The sequence below is a fragment of the Neophocaena asiaeorientalis genome, unplaced genomic scaffold, assembly GCF_003031525.2.
Source record: "Neophocaena asiaeorientalis asiaeorientalis breed wild unplaced genomic scaffold, Neophocaena_asiaeorientalis_V1.1 scaffold7, whole genome shotgun sequence".
NCBI classification, from domain to species: domain Eukaryota; kingdom Metazoa; phylum Chordata; class Mammalia; order Artiodactyla; family Phocoenidae; genus Neophocaena; species Neophocaena asiaeorientalis.
The window spans coordinates 3,329,773-3,347,602 of record NW_020185337.1 but is presented as its reverse complement, the minus strand read 5'-3'; the positions used below and the strand labels follow the sequence as shown (position 1 = coordinate 3,347,602).

The 17,830-nt window shown below is 42.0% G+C and overlaps 1 protein-coding gene across 1 annotated transcript in view; it reads left to right on the top strand.

Annotated features, from left to right (window-relative positions):
- Nucleotides 1-92: 92 nt before the first annotated feature.
- Nucleotides 93-17,830, top strand: part of SMAD1 (SMAD family member 1) — a 77,050-nt gene continuing 59,312 nt past the window's right edge. Inside the window, exon 1 of the mRNA XM_024736214.1 lies at nt 93-117. The gene's annotated coding sequence lies outside the window, so the exon portion shown is untranslated. The remainder of the gene's footprint in view (nt 118-17,830) is intronic.

Sequence of the window (17,830 nt, the reverse complement as noted above, 5' to 3'; positions counted from 1 at the left end):
GTCCCACTTTTTTTTTTTTTTTTTTTTTTCTCTTCCGCCTACACCCCCCGGAGTCTCCGAGTGTCGTCTTATTCCTTTCCCTTTCCCGGATTCGATTGCCTCACTGCATGTGTATTTGTGAGTTCGCTGTGCAGCAACTGTTCATTTACTCTGCGCCCGGTCTTTGTTAGTGTTTCTCGGGGTTGTTTCTGCAGGAAGGGGGGGGGGGGGTTGGGTGTGAGAGAGACAGACGTGGGCTTGTTTTTCTAGTTGCTTAATAAATATGAAGGCTTCCAGGGAGAGCGTTTGCCTGATGTACTTTGGGAAGGGAGGGGGAACAAATGCCTGCCGGATCTTACAACTACAGTAGCTGCGGCTTTTGTTTATTTTGCGGCGCGGACGATGTTTCAGTGCACTTGCAAGGTCCCCGGCCGGGCGCTTCCCTTCTGAAAATCGAGGCGCGTCTCCGAACCCTCTCCCGAGAAAACATCGTTGTCGTGAGTGCCGTGACAGCCGGCCTCTTGCTTTCCCCTGAGGTTCTCTTGCTGAAATTTCAGAGTAGGTGGAATGATACAGAAGTTGCCTGATTTCTGTATGTGCTTCCTCTTACTGAAACTCCTAGCAAGCAGCTCAATCGCAAAATGCCTTTATTTCAGAACGTTTCTCGCTTTCATTACCTGCCGTGGATAACATGCCTGCATTCAGTAGCACAATGAGAAAACTGTTCTCTGCCCATGTTGATTTTTCATCTTGTTTCTCATTACCTCTTGACGCTTTATTGGAGGTAGCTGAGCTGTATTGGAACCACGATTTAAAAAGAATCAGGGCAGAATCAATGTGCACTGCCCCGGGATTTTCAATTAGTATAAATATTTTGCATCAGTGTTAATTCTGATGGAGGTGCCAGGCCTAAATATGCTGTAACTGATTTAAATGTTTGTCCTCCCCTCTCTCTCCCTCTTTCCCATTTGCAGTTATTTGATATTTCTGTGCAGGTGGTGTACATTTGTGTAATATTGCAGTTCTTAGGAAACTGTAACCAGGGTCGTGGGAGATGATTTTCTAGAGGTGGGCGATGTCAGAGCCTCTGGAGGATCCAGGCAGGATCAGGTTTCTTCTGAGGGTAGGGATTTGTCCTTGATTTAGTTTTGACCCCTCCAAGCATAGGTATGTAACCAAATACATTTTTCCTTTTTGCAGTATCCTTTGGTTTTATACCCTTGAAGAGCTGATGACCTTTGCATTTTAGAGAAACGACAGTTTTTAGGCAATTTAAGATATGAACTTCTTACACCTCTTGGAATTTAATTTTTTTTTTCTACTAAGTTCATTAAAGCGTTAAGAGGAAGTAAGTCTCATTTTTCCAAATATATTTATTAGTTGAAAACTAAATTGCAGTTTGTAATTTTGATTTCTAGTAAGTCTGGGTTTAGTAACTTGGTTAGAGTGGAAAAAGAATAAACTTGAGTGTAATGAGATGAGTATATTTAAGCTGCAGTCGCCTACATAATCAAGGCCAAGTTGTGTGTGTATAAAAGATCTCATTTGTGTAGTCTTACAAGGCTAATGGAAGCATCATTGAGGCTTTATAAATAATGTAAGTTGTGTATAATGTAGAGTCTCCAGAGACGGCAGAGAAAGCATCATTACCAGCCTTTTCAACCTGCTTGAGATCTTAAATTGATTTACAGCACTGAACTGGTGCAAAATGATACATCAGGATGACATGGGGTCAGCCTGTAAAAGTCTATGATGTCAGCCTATTAGTTCAGTCATCATAATTAAACCATATTACAGGGGCAGCTAAGCAGGAGTCTGGCGTTATCCTTCAGATATGGATGGTACATGGATTTTGTTTATAGTGGGAAGGCCAAACTGGCAAGGAATGCTAGTGTTTCTGAAAAGGGGAAAGGCTTACAGAACTCTGAATTTCTGAAAAAATTGAAGCTAAATTAAGGCATGTCCAGTCTGCATTGTCTAAGTAGCTTTCCATTTGGTAGTGGAGAAACAGATGCTTTGAGGGTGCCGATAAGGACCCTCAAAGCAGCTCTGATCCATGCACTGAATCATGCTTCATGTGAGCTTGAATTTAACTTGGCCTTAGGGACCTTATAAAATATCAGAGGACCACATATTTCACATCCCTGATCCTTTTATTAACACGGAGTTACACTGTATTGATGCAAACGCTGATACATTATTTCTTTAAGCATAGTTACCAGGTCTCCACTGGAAACAGAGATACTTGAATTGAACATATAAACAATTCAGGAAAAGAAGATTCTTAGTTTTTGCTTAAATTTCTGGCAATCCTTATTCAATTTATGGGTCATCTAGGGCTGTGCCGTCCAATTAGGTAGCCATAATCATGTGTGGGTATTTAGGTTGAAATTAATTAAAATTAAATTAAAATAAAAATTCATCTCAGTAGCACTAGCCACAGTTCACGTGCTCAGTAGCTAATGTGGCTAGTGGCTACCACCTTGGAGAATGTATACATAGAACATTCCCATCATCACAGAAGGTTCTATTGGGCAGTGCTGCTCTAGACCTTTCGCCTCTGCTCATCCACACTTTCTACTCACCTTTCAGCTGCTTCTCTACTTGGTACCTCTGTGGATGAGTTTGTGAGGTCGAAGGGAGAAAGAAATATGTCACTTAATTTTGCTGCTTCCTAGTTGCTCTTGGTTAAAAGAGTTTGGAAGTGACAGTTGAAGCTACTGCATAAAACAAGGTTGACTTTTCTGTCAATCATATTTATCATTGGTGTCATGGCTTCTAATTTGATTTAGAGCTTTGGGTAGGAGAAATAGTTGTAGCTGATTTTTATTCTGTGTCCTTGTCTTTAATACTCATATCTCATTTAAGCATCAAAACTTCCCTAAGTACTGTCTTGTCACCTTTTTACAGGTAAGGAAACTGAGTTCTGAGTGATTCATTGTCTTGCCTCAGGCTACGTTACTAGTGATTATATTCTTAGCCGTGAAGTGAACAAGGCAAGCTCACTCTAGAGCCTCACTTTTCTAAAAAATTAATTAATTAATTTTTGTCTGTGTTGGGCCTTCGTTGCTGCACGCGGGCTTTCTCTAGTTGCGGCGAGCAGGGGCTACTCTTCATTGCAGTGCGCGGGCTTCTCATTGAGGTGGCTTCTCTTGTTGCGGAGCACGGGCTCTAGGCGCACAGGCTTCAGTAGTCGCGGTGCGTGGGCTCAGTAGTTGTGGCTCGTGGGCTCTAGAGCGCAGGCTCAGTAGTTGTGGTGCAGAGGCTTAGTTGCTCTGCGGCATGTGGGCTCTTGTCAGACCTGGGCTCGAACCCGTGTTCCCTGCATTGGCAGGCGGATTCTTAACCACTGCAACATCAGGGAAGTCCCCACTTTTATATATATATATATATATATAATACCTGAATAATCATTGTTCTGCTGGGCTTTATTATTCTGGTATAGACATGACTTTGCTTTTATTTTTTAGTCTTTTAGACAACTTTGCCTTCTATTGTGCTTTTCTGGGCCATCTTCTGTTGTCTTCCTTTAAGTGCTTAAGAAAGGAAACATAATGTTAACACCTCTCTAAGCAGAACATAATTGGAAGACTAAATCTGACATAAAAGTAATGCATTTCAAAGCCAAATTGGTTTTATCTCTGCTTTTCTGGATAGTTCCTGTCACTTTCCCCTTGCTTTTTTCTTGTATTATCACAAGCTGATGGTACTAAAAAAGAAAGTTCTAGTAGTTCAGTTTATCTCATTATAATTAGTCTTCTTTAGCTGGTAAACACTGCACCTTGAGATGCAAATAGTTCATTGCAAATTCCTTGGAATTTCTTTTTTTACATTTATGTCTATTTTTGTATAGTCTTACAGTTCAGTCATTTTTATTTTTATTTTTTTTCGTCAGGGCTATTTAAGAATTTGATGAAACCCTGGATCCCCTATCACGCTCCCATCCTCCAATCCGAAAATGCTTATATGCCCTGAAGCTTGTGTGTGCACAGAAGTACCCAAATTTCAGGTGAAGGACATCCATGGGACTGCCTTGCCAAGTGTGTTTATAAACACTGATTTGTAATTTCCTTTACAAAGAATAGAGATATTGAGTGTTAAAAGCTACTTTGATGTTCCTATCAAGTTGAGCAATCCGAGGCCCAGGGAAGATAGCGGACTTGCCTGAAGTCACCCATCCAGTGACTGGAGGAGGGAAAGCCTGCACCTGGATCACTGTCATCGTCAAGTTCCCATTTGTTTGTTTTTTCCTTCCTCACTCGCTGTGCTCCTGGGCCTTTGGTCTGAGCATATCCAGTGTTAATTGGGGAGGGGAGGAAAGGAGAATTTTTTGGCATGATGTTAACTTTTTGTACCCAACATTATTTGAGCTGAGTATGAATCAAGTCTGACAACCTCAGATGTTTTTTACAGATTAAAATTGATTTTTTTTTTTTTTTTAATTTTAGAGATGGAAAAGAAACGCCTTATGCCTGATTTAGTCAATGGGACCTTACCAGAAAATGGTAGATCCGAGATTCTACAAAGTTCAAATTAAATCAGGCAAGTCTGCTGTACAAATCTCCTCGTTTGGCTCTCAAAAACAAATCATATTCCTAACCAAAAGTCAGAGATTGGGGTATTTAGGGAAGGAGTTAGGAGGTACTAGGGAGAGAATTGGAAAGGTCTAAGGAGAAAAGGGATAATTTAAATATAAAAATTTAGAAATGAAATATAAAGTTATAAAATGACATTGAGGCTGATGAAGTGTTTTGTGTAATTGTACTTCTGTATGTGGTTTTTCTTTTCTTTGTTAAAAACTTACTATTACCGGTTTATTATGAAAGGATATAACTCAGGAACAGCCAGATGGAAGAGATGCACAGGGCAAGGTATGAGGGAAGGGCGCCATGAGCTCCATGCCCTCTCCAGGCGCCCCACCCGCATAGCACCTTGATGTGTTCACCAGCCTGGAGGCTCTGGTCTTAATTTTTGGTACCAAGATTAGCAGGAAGTGCTTTGGTAACAAATAGAGGCATCTCCATTTTGCCTTGAACTGAAATCTCTTGACTCTTTATCCCCCTTTTCTGCTGTTACGTCGTATTGCAACTATTTAGGCTAATCTGGTGACCTGTCATCTGATTTGCTGCAAAAATACCTGAAGTATTTTTAATACTTCTGGAGTTACTGCCTTTAAAAAAAAACAAAAAAAAAAACTAAGTTGCATGAATGTACTTACTTAAAATCTAAGTCAAAATCTTCACTATGGTGTTCATTATTAAAATAATGTCAGTTTTAGAGAGGTACTACTAGTCCTAGGCAAAAAAGTAACATTTACAGCTATTGCTGGCTGATTTGCAGAAATGAGCGGGCCCTGTAGAACATTCATTTGCATAAGGAAAGCTGTCTTTCAGATGGGAAAAGCCAATCTTTCAAAAACAGTTCAACTCCAATGACTGCATCGGGCTTTTAGGCTGATACTGGGAACTGCAGTATTTGTGCAGTTTAATCTAACATCTTTGTGATTTTTTAAAAATTAATTTATTATTTTATTTTTGGCTGTGTTGGGTCTTCGTTGCTGCGCGCGGGCTTTCTCTAGCTGTGGCGAGCGGGGGCTCCTCTTCGTTGTGGTGCGCGGTCTTCTCATTGCGGTGGCTTCTCGTTGCAGAGCACGGGCTCTAGGTGCGCGGGCTTCAGTAATTGTGGCATGCAGACTCAGTAGTTGTGGCGCATGGGCTTAGTTGCTCCGCGGCATGTGGGATCTTCCTGGATGAGGGCTCGAACCCGTGTCCCCTGCATTGGCAGGTGGATTCTTAACCGCTGCGCTACCAGGGAAGCCCCCTGTGATTTTTTTAATAAGCTAAAATCAGAACTTTAGAGAACATTCCCTCTTGAAGATAAAGCATCAAACTCTCTAAGGTTTGAGGGAATCCATACCTGGCAATTCTCCCAAATCTCTCTGCTTGGTTCCTAGTGTTCACATAGGAGCCTTATATAGAACCCAGGTCTATGGCTGGTGGATTGATTTCTTAACTAATTTTCTTTGAGACAAGCCTGGATTTCAAGGAACACATACAACATACACAGCAGTTACTTATGCATCTATATGCTTTTGAGCTCACGGTGAAAATAAATATTCACTATGTCATGTTTGCGAAAAGGAGGATAGAGGGGTCTAGCTTTTGATTCAAAAATATATTTATACGTGTAATTTTTTAATGCTTTATTTGTAGTTTCCCCTTAATTTTAGGGCAGCTGTACTATATTTTTTCCTACAATTCCAGATAGTTAGGGTATAGTTACTCAAACTATTCATTCATTTTCCTCTCCGTGTCTATCTTTTGTGGTTTCTTTGCGGTGTGCTTATGCAAAGTGGAAGTATTTCAGACCTTTATAGTTTTTTTTCTTTCAGTTTCGAATACCACAAGAAGAAAAGGGAACTCATTATCTTTCAAGTATTATAATTAGGCATTAAATTAAGTCATTAGTTAGCTAAATGCAAGATCTTTTGTTTAGATTGAAGGAAAACATGTCTTTTTAATGGAGGAGAGGGGTATTAAATATCTCCTTATTTGATCATTTTGATGCAGTGTGGTAATGAGCATATGCTTCACTTAGTGAATCTGTTAGTTCAGAGTGGCTCAGTACTTAGTGAGGAGACCCACAAAAATGAAAAATTAAATGCAACATCACAAGAGTTGTTGCAGGGTAATATAGGGGTAAGTTGTACAGACAGTTCACATGAGGCCCACTGATGTGGAAGGATGTGTGGGTTTGCACTGGGAGAAGGAAGAGACATGTGGGCAGAGTAGCGGCGTGGAAGACTCAAGGTCACAGGAGCAGCGCTGTCCGATGGAACTCTCTGCAGTGATGGAAATGCGCTGTACCTGTGCGGTCCAGCACTATAGCCACAAGCGGCTGTTGTGCATTTAAAATGTGGCCAGTGTGACTGAGGACTGCATTTTAAATTTTCATTAATTTATGTTTAAATAGCCACCTGTTTAACAATGAGCTATCATGTTGGACAGCACAGATCTGGAGGCCAGTCTGCAGCTCTGACTGACCACAGAGGGTATTCCTGATGTGGTCCCGTGTGGTGAGCTGGGAGAGGTGTTTGGAAAGGTTAAGTTGAGGATGAGGGTTTGAGGACCTCAGCGTGCCAGAATAAGGAAGCACTGGGAAGTCACAGAAGGTGTTTGAACTTGCAGTTTGGGTTGGAGAGGGTAGAGTCCATGTGCCAGGAGATCGATAAGAAAGCGCTTTGAGTTCTCTCTCTCTGATGGGGTGGGTTTTGTGAGTGAAAAGACACCTGGTGGTTATTTGGCTATAGAGTAATGGGAAAGAGGGGTGTCAGTTTATCCTTAAGTTTCCAACCTGAGTGGCTGGAAAATTAATAAAGCCTTTACTTAAGAATAGAGAAGAACTGGTTCTGGAAGGAATAAAAATTGCGTGAATGATAAATTAGAATTGACAGGTTGAATTTAAGGTGGGGTATCTAAGTATTCTACAGGCAAGTTGGAGATACATAACTAAGCTAAAGCCTAGGGGAGGGCTCGGAGCTTTACGTAGATGCCAAGTAGTGATCTGTTGGGAATGATGGTGGAACGTCCGGGAATGGATGGGTATTTGGAGAGGATCATGTACAGAGAAACAGAGAGCTGGTGGGTTGAATCTTCCATTGATGCCCACAATTAGGAAGTGGTAGAAAGGAGAGGCATGTTTGAAGTAGACAAAAGAAGGAACTGAAAGAAAGGTGTGGGGTCAGAGGAAGAAGTTAAACCAGGAAGCCAAGGGAAGAGAGATTCCAGAGGAAGGTTCAAAGGGGGACATGTTATATGGTTCAGGGTGAAGGAGAGAAGGTCAGGGTAATCAAGTGAATGCAGCTGAGGTGAAGAGACTGAGTATATTAAGAAATAAGAAACAGAGTCTTCTATGCCCTCGAGTGACTTACGTTTCAAAATTGATGAGACGACTTCTTATTTGAAGGTTGAGGGAAAGAAGTTAATGGACAGAAAGCAATCAGAGATGAGATGACGGAGTTAGTGATCTGGAGCACAGGTGACAAAATATTAGTCATGGTAAGGAGGGAGATTGTCTGAGAAGGAAGCAGAATGGGGTCCGAGAGAGGAAAGCGGATGGCATAGAGCTCATGTCAGCTTGCGCTGGTTTTCCCAGTAGTGTCGGAGGCAAGTCAGTCCCTTCATTGGGATGGTGAGCCGGGAGAATCAGAAAATGGTGCTGGCAGTTTAAGAATAATGGAGAAGGTTTGGAAGAACCATTGTAGGTGATGTGCCAGGAAATCTATGGCGAATTCAGAGGCTGAGCAGTCGGAGGAAGCCTGGGGTGAGGTTTGACGCGGCTGTAGAGTAGACTAGTAATTGCTGCTTTTTAGTGTAACTTGGTGCCTGAAAGTAAGATTGGAGAGGAATGTTGGCAGAGATGATTCTGGCTGACGGATAGAAAATAGGCTAAGAAATGAGGTTCTAGAGTCAGGTTGCCTGGGTTTAAGTCCCAGCCCCCAACACTGACTTGCTTTTTTATAACTTTGGGAAAGCTGCCATTAACTTTTTTTTTTCTAATTTTTTTAAATTGAACTATAGTTGATTTACAATGTTGTGACCATTAACTTTTTTTTTTGACCATTAACTTTTTTTTTTTTTTTTTTTTTTTTTTGCGATACGCGGGCCTCTCACTGTTGTGGCCTCTCCCGCTGCGGAGCACAGGCTCCGGACGCGCAGACTCAGCGGCCATGGCTCACGGGCCCAGCCACTCCGCGGCACGTGGGATCCTCCCGGACCGGGGCACGAACCCGCGTCCCCTGCATCGGCAGGCGGACTCTCAACCACTGCGCCCCCAGGGAAGCCCCGACCATTAACTTTTTTTTTTTTTTTTTTCCATTAACTTTTTGAACCTCACTTTCCTCATCTGAAAAATAGAGATAATGGTATCAGCCTCAGGATTGATAGAAAGACGAGATGAGTTATCCTTCCATATTTCATCTAAGATGCTGTTAATCATAAGATGTTATTTCATGTACTACTGAGGAAAAAACCATCATTTAGGCACAACATACCACTGACTGTAAATTTCCTGGTTAGGAGAGGGTACATCTTGCAGTCAGTGAAGTACAGGATACATAAAGGACTTAGCCTAGGACCTGGCACATAATTAGCATTTGGAAAATGTTAGCTATTTAATATTTGTAAGAGTCAATGTGATTGTAGAGTCTAGAACGTTAATGAGAGCAATATCGAATCCAACCTAGATAAGGGGTTACAGGTTATAAGGAGTCTAATGGATTAAATGAACTGAGAAGGGTTAAGCAATGGGAATCCTGATAATGAAATTGTGGAATATCAAGTTTGGGAATTTGTAGATGGAGCGTTTCCCTGACAATGCCAGCTAAAGTTTTTTAAGAAAAGTATAGTAATTGAACTAAGAGAAGAATGCCCTTTATTGATTTTAAAAAGCTACTTAAAGTTGCCCAGAGCTTTTAAAAGTAAGTATTGTGAATTTATCTATGGATTTTTCTTACACTATTCATTAGTGTTAAAAAATTTTTTTTTCATGAGAGAATACACACTCAGTGAAGAAAGTTTCCGGCGTGGATTCTGGTGATAGTGTCAGAAGGAAAGGGGGAGATGGATTCTCGATTATCATTGATTGAGTGAATTGTCATTTTCAAGAGATGGGGGTATGGGGGCGGGGGTAGTACTAATAGCTGCCTGTAGAGCTCTTTTGTTTTTGTTTTTGTTTTGGCCACGCTGTGCAGCATGCGGGATCTTAGTTCCCCCACCAGGGATCGAACCCGTGCCCCCTGCGTTGGGAGTGTGTAGTCTTAACCACTGGACCACCAGGGAAGTCCCTGTAGAGCTCTTTTAAACATGGCTCAGAAAGCAGAAACCATAAAGGAAAAATTTATAGATTTGACAACATTTATGTGACCAAACACACACTCTTGAATGACCACACACAAAAATACAACCGTTCAAATTTGCAGCAAGTTACTCTTCTTGTAAAAAACTTTTTAAATCAATAGGAAATTCCACCCCTACAGAAAAATTGGTACATGGACCTGGAGAGTATCATACTAGGTGAAGTCAGGCAGACAAAGACAAGTATCATAGGATATCACTTATAGGTGGAATCTAAAAACATGATACAATGAACTTATTTACAAAAGACTCACAGACGTAGAAAACAAATTTATGGTCACCAAGGGGGAAAGCGGGGGAGGGATGAACTTGGGATTAACAGATACACACTACTCTATGTAAAATAGATAAACTACAAGGATCTACTGTATAGCACAGGGAACTATACTTAATATCTTGGAATAACCTATAATGGAAAAGAATCTGAAAAAGAATGTGTGTGTGTGTGTGTGTGTGTGTACGTGTACATACACCTGAAACGTAAATCAAGTATGCTTCAATTAAAAATAAATAAATGAAATTCTGGGCTCCTAAAAAAAATTGGTAAAGGACAGGAACAATTCACAAATGAATGAAATGCAAACTACTAATAGCCATGAACTGTTCTGCCGTGTCCTGGATGAGACTCTTCACTGGAATGGGGACGATGTCTTCTCTTTTACTTTATTGTATCATTCTTTGTGGACCAGGAAGGATCAGTCTGGGGAAACTGGGCTTTTCTCACTGAAGGAAGGGAAGCCAAAATTTCCCTGCCTCCTAAGAGAAACTGGGGTCACAAGGAGGTACACAATGAATGTAAGCTGGAGTTATAAGAGACAGGCCATCTCCATCCCATTTCCTTGATGTTGCCCCACTACCCTCATGACATTGGGCTAGGAGTCTCCTCATTGGAATGTGAGGTGTTCCCAGCGCTTTAGGGGCTCTCAGGTTCTCAGGCTCTCAGAACGCAGGTTCTCAACCACCTGGCATGATGGGTGAACTTTTTTTTTTTTTTTTGCGGTACGCGGGCCTCCTACTGCCGTGGCCTCTCCCGCCGCGGAGCACAGGCTCCGGATGCGCAGGCTCAGCGGCCATGGCTCACGGGCCCAGCCGCTCCGCGGCATGCGGGATCCTCCCAGACCGGGGCACGAACCCGCGTCCCCTGCATCAGCAGGCGGACTCCCAACCTATCAGTGAACTTTTAAGGATACCAGTGCTCCACAGAGCACATCGAAATGGACCTCTTGCTCTCCCACCTGAGTTGCAGTATTAGATTTGATTTGTAGTGGCGTTTTCTTATTCATATGAGACAGTGATGGCCTTAGAACATGGTTTTTCTTATTGAGCTAGACTGGTTCATAAGGTATTGAAATAAGAAGTTCTCCCACATAGTAAAACCTCTTATAAAGTGAAGAAAATTTGAAGTTAGGCATTAGCATTTGATTTCCCAGATTGTCTCTTAAGGGTAATAGTTAAGGTCATGGGCGTAAGAAAGGCTTCTCATGTGCTGCCCGTAAGGTGGTTATTGGTAGGGTCCTTACCTAACCGAAGTACACTCAGTCTTACCTCAGCCTTGAGTTTTTACCTGGCCACTCGACAGAAGAGGATTCAGCAGCATCTTCTGACCCACCATCTCCTCTCTCTTAAGTGATCTGCAAATATTTCAGAGTTGGGGGGAAAAAAAAGGCTTTTGAATTTCACCCACAGTCTTACCACGAATTTTAGCCACAGGCCAGTTACCCCCACCTCTTCTTTCGTTAAGTCCTTTCAGAGGACGGTGCCTGGGAGTAGGGGGCCGGAACTGGTATGCATTGGTCAGAGCCATCCTTCAAACTCATTAAGCAAAGTTGGGGAGGGAGGATGAATGCCGGCAACACGAGTCTAAATTTTATCAAAAAGGGTCCCTAATTTTATGGGTAGCTTTGTGTGGAAGGGAGTGGTAATGCTACAGTGAGTGTTGCTTTAGGAATTACACCTTTAGCCCTGTGACAGCTCAGCACAGCTGCCTGTACATAGCTTGCCATCCCATCTGTTATGGCTTCCTGTTTTGCTTTGTGTCCGTTGCTGGCTTTGCAGTCTGCATAATTAATAACAACCTCTTTATTTTCCCAGTGTTCATGTTTGTGTGCTCAGGACTTCTATTCAGTTTGTTCAATCTCGAGAGAACGAGAGAACGTTTGATTGGTTTCAAATGGCCTTCTGTTAAACTGTGAGCAAAATTAATTTGATTACCCTTGAAATGATTGGCATCCAAGCTGTATTTATAGCATTTATTTGCATGGAAACACTGAAGAGTTCTGTCTTGTCATACTGTGCAGGCTGAGATGTTGATCTGTATTCCAGGAAAGCCTCCATTAAAATCGGTGCATCCTCACTGAGCAGTTCTGCTTTTTGTTGAGCCAGTATTAATCAATTCAGCAAATGTTTCATGCATCCAGTGCTGGGCTCTGTTTCGGGGAGGGAGAGAGAAACATCTAAGTCAGTTTTTGCTCTGCAGAAGCAATCTTACTGGTAAGAGGAGACTATGATTATATGAAAAGCTAAATAACAAGCCATCGTTATTCATGTTATAGCGTCTTATTTTGAGTGTATTTCTTCAGTAATTGGGATAGCCTTTCAGAATCAAGGGATTAGGAAAGAAATCTAATGTAGTTGGTAGAGCTCCTGCACTGTGCCCACCTCCAGCTTAGTGGATTCTTTCAGCAAGTTTTTGAGCATCTCTACGTATATTTCTGTTCATAGTGTCTCTTACAGAGCTTGATAAAGTTGGGATAAGGGGTCATAAATGTAGGATTTGCACTGAGATTGTAACTTTGAGGAAAAATGCAAACGTGCTTGTCTAATGCAGCTTCTGTTTTAATAGCTTTTACTACAGTTATCTTATTCATTCTTTAGACTGAGTTCCTTGAGGGTATGTGGACAGTATCTTTCCGATCTTGATGTTAGCACAGTGGTTCTCACTTTGCACATCAGAATCCTGTGAATGACAACCACCGCAGAAATGCCAGGGCCCGCCCCTGGGGGGGCTCTGATTCCAGGGTTTTGGTTGGGGAGCTTTTAAAGAAGCACCACAGGTGAGTCTAATGTACAACAGCATTGAGAACTGCCGGCTTGACACATGGTAGTGATGAGTGAATTTTTTCATTTTGATGTGTTTAAAATCATGTCGGGAAATAGGACGTGTGGTATGCTGTAGGTCTGTTGTGAATATGAGCTATGTCTTTGATATCCAGCAGCACTTGGTGCCGGGTGATACCTGTTCTAGGTGCTCCAGACGACCCAGGTAGTTCTGAGGGTTAACTTTTGCTCCCCCTTTTTTAATTTGAGGAGAGAAGAGATAGAAAGAAAGGATATGTGTGTTTGAGAGCTTTCGCTTTTCCCTTCTTGAAGGAGTCAGCAATTCCTTGTGTCCTAGAAGTAGAGCTAATAAATAAAGCTGTTGCGACCTGGGGCACCAAGAGCACAAAGAGAAAAGGAGAGAAGAGTGTTAGCGGAGGTTATCCGGCAGAGTCTGGAGGAGTGTTTGGGTGTCACAGCTGGGGGGAGGGCAGGGCTGTTTCCGCCAGCAAGGTTGCTGCCAAATGTCCTGTAATGCCGAGGTTGAGAAACCCTGGAATAGGGGATTGAGAAACCCTGGAATAGGGGATAAGGAAGGAGACTGGAAGGCAGATAGGATACTGAAGTGGTCATGTCACAGATGGCTGTTTCTGCCACACCCGTATGCCGTTTGCTGTGTTATCCCCTCTCCCAAATCCTCTAGAGTCAAGAGCACTGTTTTTTGCCCTTATCTGTAGATAGGATTGTGACTGCCAGCTGTGTATGAGCCGTTAAAAATGAACATTTTAATATTTTACCTATAATAAAATATACTTGAAAGAGTCCTTCAGTTATTTTCCATCTGTACATTTGCTTGAATGGGACAGTATTAATTCACACGCAAAAAAATAAGCCAGTAATTTTTGTTCTGTTTTGCTTACGTTTTCAGTAAAGGATACTAAGAACCATCAATAAAACGGGGAAAAAAAACATTAAAAAAATAAACCCAGTAAAGCAATCAATCAATCCATCTCTGAGAGAACCAGAATAAAAGGAAAATTTCCCATCTTAACAAAGGCTATCTACTAAAATCTTACTTTTTAAGCTGCTGTTTCTTACAGCATCATTTATAAAGGAGGCGTTTGAGGCGGCGCAAGTGTCTCCCTTTTAGGAATGGATAAGAAAATACAGTCTATACGTCTTTTTTTTTTTTAAACCACTACACAGTAACTGGTAGAAATAGACTAGATTTTAAAAAAAGAACAATCAGTGGGAATGTAAAGAAAATTAATTTCTTAAAAGGAGTTTAATTTTAATATTCCACAGCCTCATCATAAGAAAAGAGTATTAAGAGTTGAACACATACCGTGGGCTGTTGGTGTGAGGTAATGGTGCCAATTTCCTTGTGTCTTTGTTCAGTTATCGCTTACAACTACTTATCCCTATTCTAGGCTGTTTAGATGAAAATGAATTTAATTTTGTCATCGCTGCCCTGATAAAACTCTTGGTTTTTTCATGTTCTAGGAAAGTGGCAAGATGCCAAGAAGGAAAGCAACAATGAAAACAAAATTAAGTTGGGGAGAGAAGGAACCAGGGGGATTAAAGTAAAACCATAAGCACATCCTTGCTTGTCAGTCCCTCTACTTTATGCATGAGACAAAGGAGGAGGTTATTTAGGAGAAGCAGGGTGATGGAGGGGTTGCCTTGGCAAGCCCTTAACCTTTCTGCACCACGGTTTCATCATCTCTAAAACAGTCTCTACATCACAGGACTCCCATAAGGATTAGAGAGAGTGAATAGGTGTAAAGTGCTCAGCACAGTGTTTGGTGTTTCATTGTGGTGGTGATGGTGATGATGATGACGATATGAGAATGATTTTTTATTCCCTCTGAATACTTGAGCTGTGTTGGAAACTGACAGAGACCATGGATACACTCTTGCGCGATGTCTCCCATAGAGCCACCTGCGTGACAGCCCTCTTTCCCTTTGAAGTGGGTGGTGATGAAGCTGAGAGTTTATGGAGTCCTCAAACTGGGGTGTTTCAGACGTTCTGTAAAGACTGTTGCCAATAGAATGAATTTCCAGCGGAGGATAGAGTGATTTATGTGACAAAATATGTTTTTAAGTTTTTATAACGTAATAAAACCATTACAGTTAAGTCTCTGTCATCCACGTATAGATTTTCCACAGCAGTATTTGAATCCTGAGCAGGCATTTCTTTAGAATTTACTACATTCTCCGAGTATATAACAGTTTTATGGTTAGTGTAAGCAACATGTGGTAAGGAATTAAAAGCGTTCTTTGATAAAAGCATAATACATATTCGAAAAGCAATGGTTACGTTTTATTAAGGCTGCTTTGGATTATCCATTCTGTGGTTCGTCCCCACTGACGCAAGTGGTTGACAGTCAGCTGGACTCGTTTGGATTTCCACGTCAGGGTAGGCAGCACAAAGCCCCAGATGCACAGGAGATGTAGTTGTGGTAAAGAAATGGCACAGGTTTTTGGCCTCTGTCCCTTAGATAAACAGCCTGAACACGTCCTGTGACTCTATCACGATCAGCCTGATAATGTGGTTCTTCAACCCCCCGCCCCCCATAACGGTGAGCAGGGTGATGCTGGGAACTGTTTCATACCCATTTTCTTCCTACTGCACCTTTGTGTTGGGGATAAGCACTTAAAGTACTGTTCAGTTAAATAGTGAATTGGTGGAGACTAACGCCTCTTAGTAGTTGAACGTACCAAAGGAGGAGAACTTGTGTTCTGAAGCCTTCTAAGGGCACTCTGTTTATTAGGTTTTTCCATCTCGATTGGTCAGTAACTTCACTGAGGGGAGGTTAATGGATAGAAACTGGACTGAACAAGTGATCTGAGGCAGAAGAGACCTAGATCGGTGGTGCTGGTCTCACCTAATTCTCCAGGTGATGCTTGCTTGTCTCCGCAGCGTGGTTTCCCTAACCCAGTGAAAGACGGAGCATCTGCTGCTTTTCACTCTCAGTTGGAGGGAGCTCTCACTGTTCTGGAAGAGGGCTGCTGCTCTTTGTTCAAATTCCTCCTCTGAGGTGGCCAAGCGAATGGAAGTCCAGCTTCGTTTTTGGCAGATTGAGAACAGGATGTCATTGATCATGGAGGAGAGTGAAATCTGGCTGATCTCAATGTTTGTTTCGGTGGTTATGTAAACTTTGATTTTGAGAAGTCATTTTATTCTTCCAGATAACAGATTTACATACTGGAAAAGGGACAGGACCAAATTGCTCTTGAGATATTTGAGTAATACAAAACATTTCTTTGGTAAGAAATTCGTGCCCTGAAAAATTGGAAGGAGATTTGAATTGTTAATGGAAAGGGGACTAGGAACTAGAACGGAGAGGAAACTGAATTGTTTGTTATAATATGCCATTTTGTAAAATTGAATTTTTTGATCATGTGGCTGAATTGTATAATAAAAAAGTACATTCCCACCCATATCATATTCACCCAGCATTAGGTCATATGTCCCAACCCCATACATTGGAATACATTTCTCTGAAAATCCTAGTTCAGTGATAATTCCATTCTGGGCAGAGACACTTTCTATTATTTTTTCCTTCGTCAAACGATAAATCTTGTCACCTGTTGGTCATAATACTGTCCCCGGAGCCGTGTAGAATAAATCTCTTACCTACTTTCAGTTTTTATTTGTTTTTATTGTTAGAGTCTTAAAGTTGAAAACCGTAATTGGTTGTAAATAAAAATGGTCTGCTTTCCTGAACTCCCCTCCTGCCAGCTCACTCCTAAAGGCAACCACTTGTTCAGATTTGTTTATTTCCTTCCAGGCTTTTAAAGGTGTGCATATATTATACACGTGCAGGTTTCGTTTCTATTTGTGTTTTTAAAATGGGATTGTACTATGTGTATGGTTCTCTAGCTTTTTTTAACGGAACAATTACAGTATGGTTTTCTTTCCATGTTAGACATGAAAGGCTGTCCTCCCCCCCACCTTTTTTTTGACAGTTACATCATTGTCGGATGTACTATAATTTATTTAATCGTTCCATTATTGTTAGATACCTGGGTTATGTGGAACATGGATGATCTTGAACACAGATCAAACGCATCTGAGGATACTGCTTCCCTTGTAGCTGTTTCTGCGGCTGTTTTCTCTCACCACCCTCATACCACCAGGCCTGCTGGAGGTAGGGGCCTCCTAATTGTCTCCTCCAGACCATTCTCCCACCATCCTCCATGAAAACACCCACCTTTGACCATCCTGTCAGGTTATACCACACTTCCCCTCCTTGTTACTCACTCACTGCCTCACTCCCCACCCTCGACCCTAATTCCTACAGGATTTTAGTGTCTTTATTCCCTTCCTGCTGCTCCTATGATCATTCTCGGTCTACTTCTCCAGTGACCTTTGACCCCAGCTCAGGTACTCAGTCTCATAGGCCCATAATATGGGATTTTGCACTTCTAAAAATTAAACAGATTTCACCAACTTTATGGGTAATTATTTTCCTCATTTACTTAAGCAATAAAGTGTTATTTGTTCATAGCTTACCTTCAGAATATGCAGTAGCTGGGATCTGACCACTTCTACTGGGCTGATCCAAACCTTTATCATCTTTTTTTTTTTTTTTTGCGGTACGCGGGCCTCTCACTGCTGTGGCCTCTCCTGTTGTGGAGCACAGGCTCTGGATGCGCAGGCTCAGCGGCCATGGCTCAGGGGCCCAGCCGCTCCGCGGCATGTGGGATCTTCCCGGACCGGGGCACGAACCCGCGTGCCCTGCATGGGCAGGTGGACTCTCAACCACTGCGCCACCAGGGAAGCCCCTAAACCTTTATCATCTTGAGCTGTAACAATTGCCATAGCTTCGTAGCTGGTCTCTTTCCTCCTTCCCACTACTATCACTCTTCCTCCTTCCATGCCTTCAGACAGTTCT